Raw genomic sequence first — 5,677 nt, 5'->3', positions numbered from 1 at the left:
CAACAATGGTATGAAATAGACCTACATGATTTAGACCTCGAAAGAATAGAATGGTATGATTTAGAAATAAATTTAGATTAAAATGAACTACAAATATTTACGATATTGGACAGAATCTATGGAAGATATAAAACTATTAGAACAATTAATGGAGGAAAATTTATATATGTACCAAAGAACCCAAGATATGTTATATCTAGAATATATCATAAATAATATTAAAGAGATATCAAGATAAACACCTTTGGAAAAAGAATATTATAATAAAAGAATATATCCTAGCGCTCATTACATCACAAGATTAAACACACAAAGACAACATGACGAATTTAAGACAAACTTCAGTTTTCTTGACAAATAACTCCTACCCCCATAAGATGCACAATCAACAAGATCATACGCAAAGAGATAGTAAAGAAAGGGAGTTAGAAAACTACCATTCCCCATAGAAGGACTTTCCATCATAGGGAAATGTGCCAATAAATTCATCCAAATTATGCTTGTCATCTTGACAAAGCATCACTACACAAGTGCCACAATTCAACTCATTACCGGGGTCAAATGGAAAGGAAATCCATGAACATGGATCAAGTACACCCTTTTTAGCCCGATTGACACTTTTATCTTCTAAAAACATAGTCCACTCAAAAACGTGAGCATCATCATATGCAAACAAGTAGTAGAGAAAGGTGTCACATAAATGAACTTCAATCAAGGTGTTCCCATGTTTAGCCTCCACTTTATATACTAAAGAATCACAACTCATATGAAGAATTGGAACACACAAGGAAGAAGCAACAATTAACACATAAGCATCCTCTTTCATCGTAACACTACTCTCTCCAATAAATGTACTATCATCTTCACAAAAGAGATTTCCATCTTTGGAAAGTGTGTCATCACACCACAGTGGATTCTCAAACAATTGATAACATCCGAGAGTGGCTACACTTCCAACATTATAAGGCATTTCACTATGCACAGTCTCAAGAGTCATGTCATCATCAAATAAGAGATTATCCTTAACAAACATTCTACCTCAAGATTCTCATGAGAAAAAACAAGAAATGGTGTTAAGGTCTAAGTATTCATTCAAATCATTAATGCCGACACTAGGTGGACACAAAATGATCTTTCCAAAAGAATCAAGTTGGTCATCAATAGGATCAACTAGTGTAGCATCACTTTCATCGCATGAAAATGTATCCTCATTCAAGCTACAAGTGCCAACACTAGGTGGACACAAATCGACCTTACTAGAAGAGTCAATTCGGTCATCAATAGGATCAACTAGTGCTTGCTCACTCACTACAAAGATATTATCATCACACAACAAAGTGCTATCAAGAACATCACAAGGTAAAGACTGACTATGCTCACATAAAGACAAGGTATCATTTACACTCAATGAGCTACTAGCCACACAATGATGTTCCAAGTTCAAGGAAGTGTAAGAGTTAGCATTTTTACCTTGTAGCTCATAGGAAGAAGTGTCTTAACCTTGGCTATCAACATTGGAGCATATTTTCTCCTTTTGGAAGCTCTCAAGAACCTCATGATTCTTCACATTTTGAGGTACCTCACTAGGCTTGCTTCCAAGGATACCTGCACAAGTTTTCAAACAACTAGAGAAAGAAAAGTTACATGAGTTAGGAGAAGAATGTGATAACCCTCTCACGTCACTCCACCCAACTTCTCCTTTTTCCACTCTACAGTTGTCACTTTTCACACCCTTACTCCTCTCGGTCTTTTGTCTCTCAATTTTAAGGGAGTTTGGACAAGTGCCAAGGATTCCTTGTGAAGGGTTAGAAGATCCCTTCAAGTTTAACTTCCATTTTGGTGCACAAGGAGTGGGTGTTTTGACTTCCACGTTCAACTCCTTAGTGCCATCCTTACAAGGAGTATCTTCCTTTGCTTCCAAAGGGTAACTCCTCAGGCTTTTCTTCCTGATGAATAACTTGCCTCTTTTGTACCATAAACTTAACCTTTTCAAACATCCATAAGAAATCATCAAAATATTTCCTCAACATTGTAAAAGATTCTCTTAACTCTACTACTTCATGGCTTAGTGTTCCTCCCTCTCTACCTCCAACCTTATCACCATACGGACAACAAGAAACATATGAACTAGGATGAGAACAATAAGTTATCATATTTTGAGAAGTAGTGAATTTACTGCTTCTATAGTCCACACGACAACTTTGAAATGGTCCCGCCCAAACATCTATGCCATCTTTCTTAGAATAGGAAGTAGCATAAGACTAGGAAGAAAATTCAACCTCACAACTTCCATTTCCTTCTATATTCCACTCAAAGAATTCATACGACATATGAGAGAAAGAATTGTACCTCACATCACCATCATAACCATGGTGCGAAGCATGAGAACCATCATCTTCACAATTTTATAAACTATAAGGTCCTTCCACCCCTTCAACATCATCACAAGAGTCATAAGTTACATTGTCACGACCCAGGGGTACACCCTATATGTAACATGGCGTACTTGACCCCGAAGGGGTATCATTCAAGATCTTAGTACATCATAACATAAGAAAATAGAAAAGTGCGGATATTTTAAAAATATTTTCCACACAATCAAATTCTTTATAAAAGCAAAGTGGAAGTCTTACTACACTTGCCTCAAATCATCTATTACAACTTTGAATACTCTTGGGTCACAGCCCATACAATAGTCTCAAGACATGAAAATAAATACATAAAGGAAATGGTGGCTTTATCCTCGATGCTATGAGGACTCACCAATCTTCAACTCCTTGCTCCTACTAAAAATCTAGCCTCAAAGATGGAACTCAAGATCGCCGGACCCTACATTTGATAAGAATGTAGGTAAGAGTATGCGTTAGTACAAAATGTACTAAATATATTAGCTAGCATAACATGATAAGAGAATAACAAAAGTGTTAGCCAACATAAGACATAAGTCATCAACATAAGAGACAATAACATAATCATAGGCATAGTCTCCAAAATAGACATACTTTAAGCATTAGTCAACTCTTAATCCTTCCTATCATAAGAGAACTACTTCTCAAGTAACCTCAAAGCATACTGGTGCAATGCATGGATGAGACCCCATAATCCCACCCACACTAAGTATCCCTTTTTGGTCATCATAATCATACTTACCATCTTATGGTCTCATCCTTAGCTTAATTCTCCTAGACAAGGGAATCTTCACCTATAGTCAACATATAAAGGAAGGCAATTATAGCAACAATCCAAGCAAAGCATATATCATATAGACAAATCTCTTATTAGAACATAATTACAATACTTCCTTGAAGTAAGCTAGTTCCATCATAAACATGCTATTGACTAGTCCCTCTTTAGCTATTCTTGTTGTTCATGGAGAAGTACCTCTTTACTAGTCCAGGACAAGTCATTAATCGTGAATGGTTATAATTACCTATTCAAGGCTACCAAGGAAAAGTACTATTACTCAATCCAAGCTAAGAATACAACATATAAGAGAGATGCTTCATAAGTAGCTTCAAGTCATACTTGTGCAATACACGGATAAGACCCCATAATCCTACACATACTACGTACCACTTTAGGCTATCATAGTTAAATGATTACTATTTATCATTTCTAGACTACCAAGGAATATCACCCTATTAGGCTAGACCAAGCTACCATGGAAGGCATACTATCATGCAAGTCCAAGCTATACAAGGAAGGGTACAAGTGCTCCATTCTAGCTACCATGGAATGGTCTTGGCCTATCCAAGTCATGCTACCATGAAAGCATTCTATGAACACTTGTGCAAGCTACCCTTAGGAAGAGTGTGATTTCTCAATCTAAGAACACCATGAGGTTTTATACTCAAGCTACCATGAAATGGTATTGTCTTACCAAGTTAAGATATCCATAAAATGGTCTTATCTTACCAAGTCAAGCTATGCATGAAATGGTCTTATGTTACCAAGTCAAGCTATTCTAGTCTTACATGCTTTGATTCATTTTAGGTGAGCAAACCTTTCAACCTAGAATAATTCTATGTGAGAAAACCTTTCACATCATGTTCATTATATGTTCATGAGAATATGCTTTCAATCAACACATCTACATATCATAATCATAGACACTTCACTCTCAAAGTGTTACATAAAGCATTTACATAGGTTCTATAGAAAATAGCATAATCTCATACTTTCATAATCTAGGTCATGTGGGTAAAGTCCTTCCACAATAAATCCCTATACAATTCCTCATACATATTAGCTTCACTCTCAACGCCTTAACATTCTTAGTTTATCATATTGGCTTTACTTTCAAAACCCTACTGATCAACATTCATGACTACAAGCCTTACTCTCAAAGTTTTACTTCTTACAATCATTATACATATCTAGATCACAAGACATTCTAGTCACAAGCTTCATTCTTAAGTGATTCTATTCATAATTCATCATAAAGACTTTATGTCAATCATTACTAGTCACGATCCATCATATATACTTTAATATAAATCAATTCATGTTTACATGCTTCTATTCTTGAACAATTACTATACATGCCATCAATTCTAGAAGATCACCTATGAATCCTCAATTTCCCTTCACAAGGCATAAACCAATTTCATCAATTAGACTAGGTTTAACCATGTAAACATGTGATATCATCATAATAACATGATTCAATACTAATTCTATTATAAAAAATCAATACCCACTCAATTGGGTCAACATACAACATAACCCACAACATTGAAGAAATCCTAACTTGAATTGGGGAAATTTTTCATCAAATTAGGGATTTCTAGGGGGCTCCATGGATGGAAGAATCCATTAATGAATAAGCTAACATACCTTGACTATAAAGCCTTACAAAGCTTGCAACAATGGACTCTTGTTCTTGACCTAGGCTTCAAGCTCTATCTTCTTCTTCAAGTTTTAGAGAGAAATATTTGAGAGGAGAGCTTTTGAGGATTTGATTTGGGTCTTGGGATATAATGACTTAATTGGGGTGGTTAAAGGGTTAAAATAGCTTATATAGGTGTTCTAAGACTATACAAAATGACCTCACTTAATAACCACCTAATTAGGAATTTCCTAAAAAGTCCCTCACTAGGCAGAATGGTGCCAGGCACCACCACAGGGCTTCACGATCCGTGGTCCACACCACTGGCCATGGTCCTGCTCGTGGTCCATGGTCCAGTAGCCATTCCATGAGGCCTTGACCTCCACAAGTTGAAGGAACCTTCACGAGCCTTCCCACGAGGCGTGGTCTTCACCACTGGCAATGAAGTGGCTCGTGAAGGTGAGCCACTTTGAGGCAGCTTCACGTGAGCTACTGCCCAAGCTCCATGGACCACTCCACGAGCCGTGGTCCTCACCACTGTCCATGGTGGTGGTCTTAAAGGTGCGACACTGCTTTCCAAGGTTGGGGCAACCTTGGTCCTTGCCCCTTGCCCCTTTGCCTTGGCTCTTGCCCTCTAGTCTAGATTTGTTGCACCGTCGCTCAGCCCTAGGTGGTCTACTAGACTACGGGGTGTTAAAATATCTCCCCTTTGGGAACATTCATCCTCGAATGACACTCTAGGCACTTCGTAAGGTCACGACTCTAGACTAGCAACCCATCATGCATGTAACATATCTAAATGCACACAACCAAGGAGGAAACTTCAACTCCAAGCTAAACATAAGGAAC

The sequence above is a fragment of the Solanum tuberosum genome, unplaced genomic scaffold, assembly GCF_000226075.1.
Source record: "Solanum tuberosum cultivar DM 1-3 516 R44 unplaced genomic scaffold, SolTub_3.0 scf00170, whole genome shotgun sequence".
NCBI classification, from domain to species: domain Eukaryota; kingdom Viridiplantae; phylum Streptophyta; class Magnoliopsida; order Solanales; family Solanaceae; genus Solanum; species Solanum tuberosum.
The sequence above is the reverse complement of the archived record's forward strand: the minus strand, read 5'-3'. Positions refer to the sequence as shown.